This window comes from Heterocephalus glaber, unplaced genomic scaffold (assembly GCF_053883595.1).
Source record: "Heterocephalus glaber isolate CG9 unplaced genomic scaffold, H.glaber_assembly_v1.0 deba00001724, whole genome shotgun sequence".
Classification (NCBI taxonomy): Eukaryota; Metazoa; Chordata; class Mammalia; order Rodentia; family Bathyergidae; genus Heterocephalus; species Heterocephalus glaber.
Genome location: NW_028258435.1, coordinates 6,412,113 through 6,428,435, shown reverse-complemented (window position 1 = coordinate 6,428,435; position 16,323 = coordinate 6,412,113). Strand labels below are relative to the sequence as shown.

Genomic DNA, 16,323 nt, shown 5'->3' with positions numbered 1-16,323 from the left:
AATCCGTCTCCGATAGGCTCCTTCCTCCCTCCATGTGCTACTTGATTCCTGGTGGGATCCCCAGGAACAATGGCATCCTAGGAGGCTTTGTTGTTGTTCTTCCCACAAAGGTTTCCTCCTTTGACAGGTGGGCTTCGGAGGCTGAGGAGGAACAGTGTTCTCTGTCGGGTAGTCAGACTGGCCAGATGATTTAGCAACTTTCCTCTGGCTTGAAACCCAAACCAGCAGACCCCGGGCCTCTGCTCTGCTCTGGACAGGAAGAGTCCAGGCGGGATCCCTGACTCAGGGGCTGTGACCCAAGTAAGGAGGAGCCCAGTGGGCAGGTCAGCCGCATTCTTATCTTTGCCCTCCCCATGGGTGGAGAAGAGCTGGACTCCAGAGTTTGCGTTCAGAAAATGTCTGTAGAGTAAATGATGCAGTTTGAGGAGCTGCGGACCACAAAGGCTGCTTCTCTCAGAGCCACTGTAGATCCTACCATGAAACCCTCAGAGGCTCTCGCTGTCCTTGCAATTGTGATACTGGTACCTTGGTTAGGGCGACAGTGGTGCCATAGGCATATAATCCCAGCACTCTGGGGGCGGAGGTGGGAGGGTGGCAAGTTCCAGCCCAGCCTGGGCAACTTAGTGGGGCCCCATCACGAAATAAAAACAAAACACCATGGATGTAGCTCCGAGTGAAGACTGTGGGTTCAATCCACAGTACCTCAAAACAGCAGCAACCACAGAAACAAAGCCCCTCGGTTTTAATCAACAAGGTATGGCCTGACTGATCAGCTTGACACCATGTAATTTCCCCTCCTGAAACCGGTTGTCTGGTATAAATTTTGTTATTGTATGGAAGTAATAAAGTAAAGTACGAGTTACCGCCTTTAAACACTCCACAGAAACTGAGCCATTTACCGGAGAAGGTCGTCAGCAGTGTGAATTCCCCTGAGTGTGCTCCACATTTGTTGTGAAACCCTGCCTGTTATCTGAACATTAAAAGGAAGGCAGCCATGCAGAGGCTCATGAAAGTTCTCCCATTGTTTGTGATCATGACTAATAGGATTTATATTTTCCACTTTCAGAGCTTCTTAAATCTCTATATGATTATCACTAATAATAATTCACCATGTTCAAAATCTACAAGCCTGTCATTTCCTATCTGTCAGGCCCCAGGTCTTTAATTTGGGGTCGTTGGGGGAGCCGCTTGGCTGAGATGATGTGCTTTAAATTTAATGTCTTTCTCACTGGATGAAATGATGAGCATTTGTGAATCCCCTGCTCGTTAATTAGCGGCATTTCCCTCCTGTTGAGAAAAGAAAGTTGCGCACATACATTCCTTTTCAGAAAACTTGTCAATATTCTAAGAACTGGACTAGGTGTAAACAGAATTCAGAAAAGTGGAGGCAAGAAGGGGAAGAAGGGTAGGAAGAAGGGCTGATAAGCACCACTGTCACCGCTGTCACCAAGTGTTTGCTGGTGTGTGACACCAGTGAGTGTGTAGTCACTAGGCTCCAGACAGTGTGATCAGAATCCCAAGACTTGAGTCCCTTCCTAAAAGCTGTGCGGATCACAGTAACACATGCAATGCAACTGTGAACGGAAGGGTTCAGCCCGTGATGGTTGGCTAGAGCTGGTCTCAGGCTGCTCTGCGTGAACCGCAGGCTGGCGAGTTGTGAAGAATGAAGCTCGGGTGGTGGCTCGCAGGGCCGGCCTAGGCGCTCTCCCCTTCCTACAAAGCCACTGGCGCTGATCCGAGGTCCCACCCATGTCTTCATCTAATCCCGGCTGCCCACAGACGCGCCCTCCCAGTACCAGCACAGCAGCTCCCCACCCATTCCGAGCAGGCCACAGCAGTCACAGCTGAGCACCATGTGCCAAAGTGGCTTGGACCGAGGTGTCATTGTGGTTAAGCCCAGGCAAAAACGAATCTTTCACTGCAGCGCTTGAGATGAAATATGCTGATTTCTCTGTGATTGCTTTACTGTTTCTTCGAAACACTGGTTTTGGCTAATTTCCTACTGGCCGTACCTAACTCGGGAAACAGAGATACTTCATTTTATTTTGTCTGCTATGCAACTTCCTGGGCTTGGGAGCACTGGGCTCTAGGGAGGAGCTGCGAAAGCAGGACAGGCTCAGTCCTGGGATGGGCTCTCGGCCCCTGAGGCCTGGGCTTCCTGTCCAGACGCTACTCCTGCAGGGCCTCTGTGAGTGGGACCTGGCCTCTGCTCCCTGCTCGGATTGCTCACCTCTGCCCCAACTTTCTCGTGCCCCAAGGGCCCTCCCGGTGCTCCCAGCTCATTGTTGCAGAGCACTGCCCTCCCTCCCCATCTCTGCCTCTGCCTCCCACACAGGTAACATCTCCTCCCTCAGAAGCCACCCTCTTCCCCAAATCCCAGCCGAGCAGTGACAGGAAGGCAGGAGATGACTGTGAGGCATATTTCATCAATGGCGTTGAAAGTGAGCAACACAGCCTTGCGGCAGGGTGCTCCCCACGGCCACCTGTGTCCATGGCCAGCAGTCAGTGATCGAGTTGGGGCAGCTCTTGCCTTTCTGCAGTCCTGGTGTGAGGAGACCCCAGCAACGTGGCAGATGCCCACAACTGTGAGTAGACACACGCCGGGCTCCTGTCAGGGACAGTGCTGCCTATGGCTTTTATCATGTGTTGCCTAATTCTTTGTGTGTTTTTTTCTCCAATACTGGGGATGGAACCCAAGGCCTTCACACTGAGCTCCTTCACTGTGCTCTGTGACTCCAGGCAGGAGGACACCTTCGGGATGGCATTTGGGACTCAATGTCCTGCTTGGGGAGCTTCCCTCCAAAGGGATGGGGGTTCTCACCATGAGACGCATACAGCTCTGAAGTCCACGGAGGCCGGGGCATAGGCATCCAGGCTGGAGAGTGGCACTGAGGACAGCCTGCCGGAGCACCGTGCTCAGACCCTGGGCGACACCTACACTCTGCCAAGCAAGATGGCCCGCTGCACAACCCAGGGTCTCTGCCCAACTCCAGCCCTGGACCCCAACAACCGAGCCCCCACAGAACCCGGCGGGGCTCACAGGAAGTTTCAGCATGAAGTTGGGGTCTGGAGTCCCAAGATCAACATCCTCCCAGCATCCCCAGGACAGTTCTGGGCCAGGCCTGAGCCCCTGTGCCTGCTGCTCAGGCAGCACTAAATTCTTTCCTCCTTGGGTGAACAGGCTCCTTGTTACTCCAGCTGCTTTCCGGTGGCTTCACTTTGTGAGGAAATGCTGGCTGGGAGAGGACACAGCCGGCCTGTTGATACTGTACTCAAGGAGGGTCTCCCTCTGGTACCCCTCTACGAAGACATCAGCAAAGCCCTACCTGGGCCTACTTTTGTTCGATCAATGGGTGTCTCTTTCCAAAAAAAATGGGGTTAAAAGTTGTGGGAATTAAGAAGAAAGTTAATCCCTTAGATTGAAAAAGAAAGGAAACCCTGACACTGTTGAGACTTGAGACATGACTTTCGCTTTCACAAATCCTACTCAAGGGAGGACTTGTCCCTTCTCTGTAGAACCTCATGCTGCTTTGTTGTCAACCCAGAGGGGCTTAACCTCCTTTAGAGACACGGTGAAGGCCCATGGAAAAATCTCCTGGCTCATCTACCTCCAAGGGGCTGAGAGCACACAGGGCCACAGAGAAAGTCCAGCAGGAAGACACCAAAGCCTTCACCGAGTCTCAGATGTGAATGGAGGAGATTACTCCTATTTCTCAATTCAACTTCATAATGTGCTTCATTTTTTCTGGATTCTGTAGTGTTTTAGGCTCTGCCACGAGGAATATGTTCTCATCCTGACCATTTCGGGTTGGCTCGTTTGTAGCATTTGTCCTTGGGGAAGAATAAATTGTTGGAGAAGGTATTGGAATGACCTTGTGCTTCTGATCTCATCAAAAGCCATCCACATAATCTTCTTCAAGATGAAGCTTTGGACACTGATGTTTTTCCAGCAATGTGGGATGGTGGGGAGAGGGCAGGTCTTGCAGGTGGAAAGCTTGAATTGTATTTTCTCTACTTATCAACTCTGTGGCTTTCAATAAGTACCTTCTGAGCCTTGGTTTCCCCACCTGTAAAATGTGGTCATTACACCTGGTTTGTTGAATTGTTGTACAGGACAAATAACACAAAAATCTCTGATTGGCTGCTTGAGGTGCCTTGATCTTAGACTCCTGGAGTCTAGAACTGTGAGAAATACATTTCTGCATCTTTTAAACTCCCAGTTGATATTGATGATAGCAGTGCAAATTAATGGAGATATCCACCTTCAAAGTGTGGTCAGAACTCAGCTTCTTCTTCCTCTATTGCTCCATCCTGCTGTGAACCTGGAACCCCTCATCTGAAAGGTTCTGTGAGTCTCCTACCTGGATTCCCTGTTTTTCCCTCCTATTAGCTACCCCTGGTCCTACCCATATTCCCAGCTGTGAGAAGCCAGACACATCCTATGAGAATACAAGGATCAGCTGCTTTCTGCTCATCCTCCTCCCACGACCTCCCACCCTAATGGGCACCAAGGCTGCAGTCTTTAGGGAAACCTCCCTACCACTCCTTATCAACCAAACCTGATCTTACCTAACGGGATCAGACCAAGATACTGATCTCCTCAGGGAGGTGGTTCAACCACTGGCCACTGACCAATATGTGGTCTTACCATACATTGTACTGCCTGGAAGTAGGGAGCCTAATTGAGTGCTAGGATGGCCTTTTAAGGTTTGCCAAGCATGCAGATCAGGGCAGTGCCATGCAGGGATAGGACCTTGTCCTGCAGAATGTGGGATAGCATGGAACAGGGAGAGTGACATCTCTGCAGGTCCTGAGACCAAAGGGTGGAGCAGCTGGCTGTCTTCTCACAGCTCTCTGGGAACCTCCCCTTGAAGATGTGTTCTTCTCAGCTCCGAGTCCTAGGCTCTGCTGAGCTTTAGGTCATGCTCCTGGGGGTGGGTGCTGGGATTTTGCCATCAGGACAGAAACAGCAGCTGTTGCGGGATCACTTTGGGCTTTCTGCGTCAGACCAGCAGGTCAAGGAGGGTCACTGTGGGGTGGTGGAGATCACAGAGGGGCTGGGAAGTCATGCTCTGGGGCTGCAGCGGGTCAAAGCATGCTTCTATGCTGTTCCACAATGGCGAATTAGCAGTGTCAGTATCCATGACAAGGCAGGGCAGCCAAGGCTGAGACCCATGGATGTAAAGTCCTAGGTCCCCCACCTGCAGGGACCAATCGACCTGGCAGGAGAGCTAGCAGGTGTGAGAGTGTGGAAGGGGTGCCTCAGGAGGGAGACAAAGGTAGCTGGTGTGGCCTGGTTCTTCTGACAGAGCAGGGAAGCTCATCCACCCTCCCGTCCCAAGTATCCCGTGGACTGCTGCCATGCATCCTTGAGGACTTGGTTGCTAAGTTGGCTTGAGGAGGGAGGGGAGAGTGGAGTGAGGTAGAAGACATGGCCACAGCCATCACAGTCCCTGGCCCATGGGCTCCTATGATGTTCTCTGCATTTTAGTTTCTGCAACATTTGTAGCCAGGCATGCTGGTATGTGCATGCAATCCCAGAACTCTGGGAGGCTGAGGCAGGAGGATCCCAAGTTCAAGCCCATCCTGGGCAATTTAGCAACTTAGCAAGATCTTGTAATACAAAAATAAAAACTGAAAAAAATATAACGGTTCTGTGCTGGGTAAGCTAGTTTTGTTGGGAAAACCTTCATCCTCTTCTTGCCTGGCTGTCCTCCTTCCTCCCTGGTCCCTGTCCTTCTTAGGGCAGCCTGTACCATACTGCACCAGCCCCATTGTCACGGGTGAGCTGTACACGGGTTCCTTTATTATGCATGTATGCGCACGCTACTGCACACAGCACCCAGAAAAGTGCCTGGCACCTTGCATGTTCTCATATGCATGTGTGAACAAAAGAAAGAAGGTGGCATGCAAGCCATGAGCACATTCATGTGCAGATCAGCATGTATGTCTTCTAGCACTGTGCAGATAATAAAACATCCTCGAGGGGCAATGCATGGAGCCACAGAGCTTAAAGATCTATGTGAGCCCCAAGTGGAAGTTGCTTTCTGGGCTTTCTTAACAGAGTTCCTCATGCTGGGTCACTATGGCAAGGGAAATGCGTCTCTCCTGGTTCTGGGGCTGGAGGTCTGAGATGGAGGTGTTGACAGGGCTGTTTCCTTCTGGAGGGTCTCGGAGGGAATCTGTGCCTGCAGTCCATGGTGTGCTTGGTTGGTATCCAGGTCCCACCAGGCTCTGCCTGCCTCTCCTTGGGCTCCCCTTGTCTCTGTGTGACCCTGTCTCCTCCTTGCAAGGCCACCATCCCTGGATTGAGACCAGCCCTCACCCAGTACAACCTCATCTTAACTTGCTGCATCTTCAAAGACTGTCTCTGATTAGGGCACATCTTGGGAGCTGGATTAGGATTTCCACATGTCTTTTAGGGGGACATGATGCAACCCACAATAAGTTTCCATTTCTTGAGGGCAAATGCTCCGAAGGGAAATCGCTGGGTCTATAGCAGTTGCTCGTTTAGTGTCTCAAGAAAATACCATTAGAAAATGGAAATTAAAACAGCACTGAGTTTCCATCTTACCCCAGAAAGAATGGCCATCATCAAGAAATCAAATAATATCAATTGCTGGTGAGGCCACAGGAAAAAAGGAACTCTTCTGCACTGTCGATGGAATATAAACTGGAGGAGACTGCAGTATTGATTATGCCCAAATCAGGCTGTAAGCAGTGCAGGCTGTGAAGAGTTAACCCCACAATTTGTTTGTTTATAGAACTGAGTCCGGCCAAAGCCTGCGTGCTGAGGTCAGAGTAACTCATACCCAAATTCCTTTCCCACAATGAAAACCTTCTTAACTAGAAGGACAATGTTCTAATTTCAAATATATATTTTGTCTATTCTGTTCCTAATTTGAGAATGCCTTGTCTTATTTTTTTTATGAGCTTTGCTTACATTAATTTCCATAGAAACTGCATGACTGCGCATCCTCATTTCAGGGGTCTCCAGTATAAACTATTACAACCACTATGGAAATCAGTGTGGCGATTCCTCAAAAAATTAAAACTAGAAATTCCATTTGAAGGGGAGTTCTATTCCCCTTTTAGATATCTTCTGGAAAGAGTTAAAGTTATCATATTACAGTGATGCATGCATTCCCATGTTTATAGCAGCACAACTCATACTAACAAAATGTTAGAAGCACCATGTATGCCCATCAACAGATGAATGGATAAAGAAAATATGACGTTTACACACAATGGAGTACTACTGTGCCATAAAGAGGGGCAAACTCGAGTCCTTTGTAGGAAAATGGATGTACCTTGAAACCATAATGTTATGTGAATAAATCAGACACACAGGCTTAAATATCACATGGCTTCTCTGATATGAGAAGCCCAAAATATGAATAAAGAGCAAAATAAAAGGTAGTAAGAAGGAAGGAGGTGGATCTTTCTCAAATGGGAAGGGGATCAGGAGATGCAGGAGGGATGGAGGGAAGGGATGACAAAGGAACGAAGATGTGTTATGTACATGTACCAACACTACACAAAGACTGCACTGTACTGCAAATATGGACTAATAGCAAAAATGAATGAAAAAATAAAAGGAATCCACCACCTGCCTTCCAGACTTGGAGTGGCTGCATCATTCACATTCCTTTTTTTCAGTTTAGGTAAAATTTATTGAGTGCCTATAATATGCATGGGCTTTTATTAGACACACTGAAATTCAGGCACAAAACAGAGATCCCTGGCCTTAGGTACCTTATAATCTAGTTAGTATAACACAGATTAAAAACAGCAGACAGGCAAGTTACCTGATAATGCTCAGTTACCAGAGTCAACATTAAAGAGCTATGATTTAGGTGATCCAAAATGGCATCTAGTCCTAAAATCATTTATAAAATGTATTTGGCCTTAGAATCCACAGCACTTCAAACAAGGTAAGTTCCACTGCAGATAAACAGCCACGAAGATGAAAACACACCGAAATACTTGAGAGCACTATGAATGATTTTTGCTATTTTGGAGCTTTTGTTTTCTTCTTATTATGGTCTGAAGCCTCTGTAATACCAATTTATCAGACAGAAGCATGTCATCTTGTTGTTCTAGTTAACTTAGTAAATTTTCAGTCCATTTGAGTGCAGCTTTATGGCTAATATGCTTCTCAGGGTTCAGTTCGGCTTTTGTAGTCTTACTAGAAGGCTTCTGCTCAGCAGCTGTGGAATGGTCCTCAGCACCTTCACTGTCCGTCAGCACCTGACAGCTTGAGTTGTTACTCCAAGAGTCAAAACACTGATCAATATTCTCAGTGTCAACTTGTTCACAGTCTTCTGTATTCTGTAAAACTGTTGCTAAATTAGCAGCAAAAATGGCTCCTACATCAGTGTTCATAACTGAATTTTCTCCATTGTCAGGGAAAAGTTTTCTCCATCCTTTGGTTATGGTACTTGCTTTTATCATGTTCCAAGCCCTGGATACCTCATAAATTGCATTCAACATTGTCAAGATCGTCCAAAACATTTTTGGGTCAATTCCTTCATCCATGTACTTCTGGAGAAGTCCTGCTTGGTGGTGTCTTTTTACTGTGGCTAAAACTCCCTGGCTCTTTGGTTGAATTAGACTTGTGACATTTGCTAGCACATACTTCATAATTATCCTGCCATCATCTGAACTCAACAATTCTTTAACTGGATGTGCTGGGGGGAAATCTAAAAGAAGCACTGATTTTTCTAGAAGACCCTTGGATCTCAAATGCTTCTGTACCTGTGGCACAGAATATTTTTCAAACCACTGTCTGAAAACAGACTGTTCTATCCATGCACCTTTTTGACTGAAGTAAGTGACAAGAAGGTTTGAAAGGTCAGTTCCTTTGAGTGCATGGGGTTTTTGCTTTTCCCACAACACAAAGATTAAGTTTGTGTAAGCCTGTGATATTTGCACAACACATTATAATGATTCTCTCTCTTCTTGACCTATACTCTGAAGTATTTCATTCAGTGTCAAAAACTAATGTCCTCAATGGTAGACATTTCCACAACAACCCAGTTTGATCAGCACCATAAATTTGCTCTGGTTGTAGATTCTCTCAAGAAATTCCTGAAAGTTACCACAAGATTTACTGGCAGCAGTTTCATCTCCTTTTAATTTTGTTCCTTTACCAGCAGCCTTTGGGATACCATGGCACTGTTTGAATCAAGTTAGCCAGCCAGGTGATGCGTTAAAATCACCCTCCATCCCCAAAGCATCAAAAAAGAACTTGGCTTGTTTTGCACAAATAATTCCAGACACTGGGACCCCATCTGTCTTCTGCTGGTTAAATCACTCTATCATCACTCTATCAAGTTCCTCATGGGTTGACAACTTCACAGATTTACATTTGGACACCCCACTCATGGGATCCGAACTGTTTGCATAGTTTATAATCCTTTCTTTGTTCTTTTTAATATCACAAACTGTGGACTCACCAATCCCATACACCACAGAAAGTTTTTTGAAAGAGATGCCTTCCTCAAGTTTCTTAACATCATGTTTCTTGACATTACGTCAAGTCTGTCTTTAATTGTCAATACCACACGTTTACATTTCCCCAATATTTTAAGTGTCTAATATTTCAGGTGATGACTACAACAAGATAATCACCAACTTAGATTTGAATAGAGAGACTAGAAAATGGAATCTTAAGACCACTGTCTGTGGCCAGGACCTAGTGTGACGGCCAATTTTTGACAAAGTCTAAGAGAGTCTCTTCACTTGGACTTTAAAACTTACAGTTCCTACAATAAGGAATAGCTCCAGTTAACTCCATCTTTCTTTCTTCCTCACAGAGTGTTTGCATAACTTGCGATCTTACGAAAGGCTGGAAATTGAACCAATACTACTCTACTAAGATCTCTAAAAGGGTCCTTACTGCATACTCAAATCTGCCATCAGTGCAGGTAAGGTTCTTTGTAAAGTCACTAAGACTCAGGTTGAGTATTTTGAGACATGTGCACAAAAACAGAGTTTAAACTCCCCGGTACCAAAAAAAAACCCAAAAAACCCCCAAAAACCCAGAGTTTAAGTCAAGAAAAGACTTGCCAACTTGACATACAGGGAAATGTGAGAAAACTTATTCCTTATGTTGTTTTTGTCAGGCAGTGAACTGTAACGAATGCTGTCTCTCTTCAGCAAAGGACCTGTACAGGTTGCACAGGGAAGTGCCTAGGAGAAGCATAGCCAGCAAGTTAAGGCGAACTGCGCAGAAGTGAGATGTGCAAAGGAGGTGAAAATGGACAGGCAGGAATCTCTGTACTTGAACTCAACACAAACTTACACCTAATGGATCTGACCACTGGAAAGGAGACAGGCGGGCAAGTGGTGGTGTCACATGATTAAAGAAAGCACTGAAACCTTCATCGATGGAAATCAGACCGAAGGTAGAGCCTATGGGTGAAGGCGCGGTGAAGATGTTGCAATAATCCTGGCGAAAGCCGATCCTCCAGGGTCCAACAGAAGTAGTTCCTGTGGGGCTGCATAGGTACTTGGAGCCTCTGAAACCTCCTCAAATTAAGAGGTCAGGGAGAAGCCGGGAGAGCGAGGCCCTCGTCGCCAGGCGAGGTGCGGTGCTCAGGCTGCTTTTCCTCCCACCGGTGACCTGGGTGTCACCACCACAGCCGGACAGCCAGCGAGCAGCCGCTGTGCGCAGGGGACGCGGGTCCACCGGCCGCGGACATCGCTCCCCGCCTGGCAGCACAGCGGCCAGATCGAAAGGCGAGCAAAGGGAATCTCCCAAGGGAAGCTGACACTGTGTTGTCACTTTTTAAAATACTCTTTTTATTTTAGCTACTGCAACAGGTGCGTGGAGACCTGCATCTTTCCTGTGCTCATCTGTGCCATCTCTGTTGACTTCGGCAGAGTGTAGGTCCCTTTCCCGGTTCCTGACCAGCTTTTTCCTAACCTTCTTGCTGACCTTTGAGCGTCCTTTCATATTTTGGGTGCTGCTCCTTCATGAGATGTGTAGTTCACAGCTTCTCTTCCCATCCGACCCTGATCTTTTCATCTTTTCAATGGGGTGTTTCACAGAGTAAAAATTTTAATTCTGACCATACCCAATGTAGCAATTTTTCCTTTTGTGGAATGTGTGCCACTTTTAGGACTCCTTTTCCCTGTCCTAGGTCTCAAAGATTTCCTTCCATATTTTTCTAAAAAGTTTATAGTCTTACATTTTAGATTCTAATATATGGCCCAGTTGAGCTTATTTCTGTGTGATTCATGGTGTTCTTTTTCTTTTGCCTGCGGCTGTCTAAATGCACTGCTTGTGGAAAAGGTGATCTTTCTTCCATCCAACTGTTCTCCCCCTTGTCCAAGTCAGTTTGGCACAGTGCATGGGTCCTGTCTCAGTGACTTTTGCATCTCAAGCTTCTCTGTCCCCGCCAACGGGTGTGGTTTGGTAGATACCACCATCTCCTGTAGATACCATCCCTCTGGTACCATGGAGAACTCCTGCAGACAGGAGCTTCCTGGAGGGTTCCTTGTGCCCTGGGCTCTAGGCAGGGGTCCCAGTAAGTGGCACATTGGTCGTGCACTGGCTGCTTGGACTGCAGAGTTTCCTGCTGGCCTGGAACCTCGAGCAGGTCCCTGAGCCTCAGTGTCCTCTTCCGTGAGCTCAGGGTGATAACAAAGATACCCAGTGAGAATTAGACAAGCTAATAAGGTGTCAGCTACTCAGGTTTGTATTCACCATGTGAGGATTATATGTGCTCCTCCTCATTACCATGGCTATCCACTCGGCCAGTGACACTGGCCATGGGACTCCTCTCACCGTGGTCATCCTGCCACCATGGCAGTGACAGAAGCTATTCCTGCCGCTGGGAGGACCTTCCTGAGTCAAGGCCCTCGTGGGAGGTCAGATCTGCTGTGAGAATGAGCCCCCCGACCCTGGAAGCACAGAAAGGAGTTCCAGGATTTTCAGAGTCATGGCTGCCACCACCTCTGAGCCTGGATGGACACTGGACTCGTTTTCCTAGCACCTGTGCCTCTCTCTGCAGAGTCTCCCCCCTCACACAGGGAAATCTCTCCCGCCTGTTCCCAGCATTTTCCCTGCAGCCCTGACTTGGGTGGGCAGGCAGGCGTCTCTCCCAGGGAGGTCAGGCTACAGTGTGGGCCCTCTCCTCCCTCCTCTGCACACCCCATATCCTTTGCTCCTATCTCAGAGGAAGATGCTCTGGTCCCCCAGAATCATCTAGACCATGAGAATTCATGGCTGGGCGACTTTCACGGGGCTGCGGTGACCAAGTACCACCATCGAGGAGGCAGAAAGCAACAGAAATGTGTTCTCTCGGTCCTGCAGGCCTGGAGTCTGCAGTCAGGTGTCCACAGGCCAGTTCTTCTGAGGCTATGCAGGAGAATCCACCCCAGTGCCTGGCTGGTTGTTGGTGATGTTCAGTGTCCTGTGGCTTCTAGAAGCATCATTCCAGTTGTTGCTCTCATGTTCACTGTCCAGGAGTTCTCCCTTCAGGCGTCACAACTTCCTGCTCCTTGTAAGGATGCTTGGCATCAGAGGAAGGGCCACTCTACTAGGGTCTGATTCCATCTGCAGATAACTAATTTTATGGATAGTAGGCACATTCATGGATATTAGGGTTGGGGTTTCAACATATAAGGTGTGTTCAAAATATACAGTGAAAGTTTAATTCATTACAGTAAGGACAAATTATCCTTCATCCTCCTTAAAAACCTCCCCCTCCCTTGTCTCATCGTCCTTGACACTTTCTGCAGCAGCTCTGGAGTCCTCTTTCCTCAGTGTCTTTAGTTGTGCTGTCTTGGCTTCCTTGATGTCCTGAATCAATTCAAAGCATCTCCCTTTCATGGTTGTTTTGACTTTGGGGGAAAACCCGGAAGTCACACGGTGCCAGATCCAGTGACTAAGGTGGATGAGGACACAGCATCATGTTTTTATGAGCCTGTCTTTCTCTTGGATGGCGCTTGGCAGAAGCAGTCATTGTATTTGTGATCACATCTGGTAAAGACCCTCAGCAAAGAGGACTCCAGAGCTGCTGCAAAAAGTGGCAAGAATTACAGGACAAGTGTGTTTAAAGTGAGGATGAGGATTTGAGGGGGATTCATGACAATATGTCTCTTCCTGTCATATTTTCTTTTCTGTCATATTTTTTATTTAAACATTCATCATATATTTAAACACTTCCTGTCTTTTTTGGGGACACAGTTCAACTCACAAAAAGGATTAACAGCGACTTTCTTAAACTAGGACCTCCACTGAGTTAGCAGTGCCATTCTAGTGTCAGTGTGAGAGTTTTGGAGGTAGAAAGGGTCTTGGTAATAGGAGCACCTACTAGGACACTGGTAAAATCATCCCAGAAAGAGATTAAAGTTCTGAGCCAAGGAGCAGGCTCGGGGTAGAGCATTTTGCAGTTCTGTGTGCAGAAATCCACTGCTTTCTTTCCAACAGCCCCCTGCCTTTGGCACAGGTATGAGCTCTGCATAACTGTATTTTCCTCTCTCCAGTTCTGTTGGGGGCACAGTGGGGCAGCAGCTGTGCACCAGGGCTGGGGAGAGCCGAGTTTGTTTATGCAGATGGTGCTTCATTTTAATCTTTCCAGTGACTGCCTTGGGGGCTTTGATTCTCAGCTGAAGGCCGGGGAAGAAAAGGCCTTGATTGTTCAGATGCGGGCATTTGGGCTGTTATGAGAAGCAAACCCAGCCGAGTAAGGAGTAGGCCCTTCCTGCATAGGTGCTCTTGCCCAGCGTCATGTGGAGGGAAGTGTGTTTCCCACCTGGGCAGCCTGTCGCCTCCTCCGGAGCAAACAGGGCCTTTCCTCTTTCAGTTCCACAGCTCTGTGCGGCTCTGGGGACGTTGCTGTCAGCTGCAGTATGTCGTTCCAGCACACGTGTCCTCCTTTGGAATGAAGCTCTGGGAATGTGCCCGGGTTCACAGTGGCCTTCAGGGAGGGTGAAGGGGGAAGGTCATGGACAACACAGGCAGGGCATGGGAATAATAAAAAGATAGAGTAGTGAAAAATACAATTTTTTTTGCTTTGCCTTTGAGAGTTTGGTCAAAATCACCAGCACATCTGCTTTAGCTCACCCCGTTGCTTTTTGACTTCTGCTTTCTCTCTCCTGGTCCCTTCCTAGCCTCCTGCATCCTTCCCTGCCTCCCTGTCCTTCCTGTGGCCATGAAATCTATCTAGGATCTGTGACTGGGAAACAAAACCAATGGCATTCACTAACCTTGCCATGCCCAGGGTGATTTCCTCCCTGCTTTGCTTTTTAGATCAGCCTCTTACGGGCCTGGGACTGGAGTGTTTTCCACACCCACCTGCCCAGTCTTGCGCCCTGCTCCGTCTGCATTCCTGCTGGCCCACAGGGCTGCCTGGGACTGTCCACCCCTTCTCAGGCAGGGACTTGCGGGCTGCCGGCTCCATCGCATGGTGGGTCCTGGGCCTGACTGACAAGGGCCCCACTGGCTTCCTGTCCCTTTGTTCAGGGTGCTGCACCCCATTGACAGGGTCACTGGGTGCCTCCCCTCTTAGTCTAAGGCTGAGGTGGGGTGGGGAGAGGGAGGGGTGCTCCCGGTGTGGAGAGGAAGTCTCCCAGGGTGGGGACATCAGAGCAGATGCAGAGAAGCGGGGAATGTGGGTGTCAGGAGAGAAGGAGCCCAGCCCTGTGCATTCCCTGGCCATGACTCTGAGGGGAGGTGTAGGGAACAGGGAAAGCAGACTTTACTAGAACCTCTGCAGTGAGTCCTAGTCTCCTGTGAGCCACGGCAGCACAAGGCGAATTAACTTATTATACAGGAAAGGTAGAGAAAATGAGACTTGGAGAAGAAGCTGAGCTTTGGGTCTGATCAGTGCTGCTTTGGGCGGCAAAGAGGAAAACCCCCGAACTTGCTGCACCATTTATTCAGTACATGGGGAGAAACAAATGTAACAGATAACGGGAGTGGTGGAATTTCTAGATCAATGAGGAACTATACAGATGAAGATTTGGTTCCTCCCAGGGTGTCTCCCGCAGGTGTGGTCTTGCCCTGGAGCGTCACAGCATCACCGGATCCTTGAGGTCTCAGTTGTGACCGGGAGGCCAAGGTGGAATCATGTCTGGAAATGCCATAGCTGGCCTGTAGGCAGGAGAACTAGGCCTAATCAAATGATTTTTCCCTAAAATTATGTAGCATTGCTCCTGACAGGGAGGGACGGCTGCCCACAGGGACAGTGCCACCCGAGCCAGGGCCCTGGAGCCAAAGAGCCAGCCTTGAGCAGGATGAGGAGGGGGCGTCTCAGAGGAGACCTGGGGAGGCTGGAGGCTGAGTGAAATCCCTACTCTGCCTCAGCGCCGTGCAGTCCAGCTTCCCAGTGGGACAGCATGGATCCAGGGAGAGCGGACTCTCACTGTGCCCTTAGGTTGGAAGTGAGATCTTTGCAAGAGAGCCTAACACGGTTAGGTTGCAAACCAGAAAAACAAAACTCTCCTGCACAGCGTGTGCCTGTGGCTGTAAGGAGTACGATTCGTTGAGCAGCACACGGCCAGGCTTCCTGGCTGCCCTGGGACCCGGTGCCAGGCCCAGCAGCGCCACCGGGTTCACTCTAGGTTCCCATGCTTCCCCCAGCAGGGCACTGTTGGCATTCCTGTCATACCCCAGTTGTGTCCATGAGAAATCCGACTTGTTTAGTGCCAATTGAGTGGCACTGGAGTTGTAATAACATTTCCCACTGCCTTGAAAACCGATTTCTACACTGCCATTATGGGGCCAGGATCTGATTCCACCCTCTGGTGTCCAGGGTCAGGAGCTCCGCTCTGCACAGGAGCCTCCTGAGCCCGAGCCTAGGCAGGCCTGGCCTCATGGTGGCAGTGGTGCTGGCCACTGCCTCTTGAGGGTGTCAGTCTCCGCTTTTCTCCGTCTCTGACTGACACGGCTGCTACTTCTGCTCAGCACTTATGCCAGGCTGCTTCGCGAGTGGTGTTTGCCATGGGTACATTCTAGGCTCTTCAGTGCTGTCTCTGGGGCACCACAGGGAGTCCCCAGCAGCCTCGGGATATTGATGGCTTGCCTTGGTCCCTCCTTGGCTGTCCGCATTCTCACAGGCCTCTATCCTTGATGCTTCTAGTGTGGAATCTCGCACACAGACCCCAGCACCCCAGACTGCGTCTCTGTTCTGCAGGTGTAGGAAGGGCCTGCGGCCTTGGGTCCTGCTGCGCCCCCTGGCTGCGGAGCCGGTCACAGGCCCTCCTGGCTTCCTGCTCTGGGGGCTCTCAGCCACCATCCCTGCTCTGTGGCATCCACTATCAGGGTCCTAGCTTTGTTTTTCCAGATCTCAAAGGCACAGGGGCAACACC

The 16,323-nt window shown here is 49.0% G+C and overlaps 1 long non-coding RNA gene across 2 annotated transcripts in view; it reads left to right on the top strand.

The window, feature by feature from the left end:
- Positions 1-14,580, top strand: part of LOC110346393 (uncharacterized) — a 63,114-nt gene extending 48,534 nt beyond the window's left edge. The window contains exons 3-4 of one of the 2 annotated variants that reach the window (XR_002390413.2): positions 2,336-2,585; positions 9,819-14,580. This is a non-coding gene — a long non-coding RNA (uncharacterized LOC110346393). Of the gene's footprint in view, positions 1-2,335 lie in introns of both variants that reach the window. The other variant, XR_015446733.1, reaches the window with a different exon arrangement.
- Positions 14,581-16,323: the final 1,743 nt, after the last annotated feature.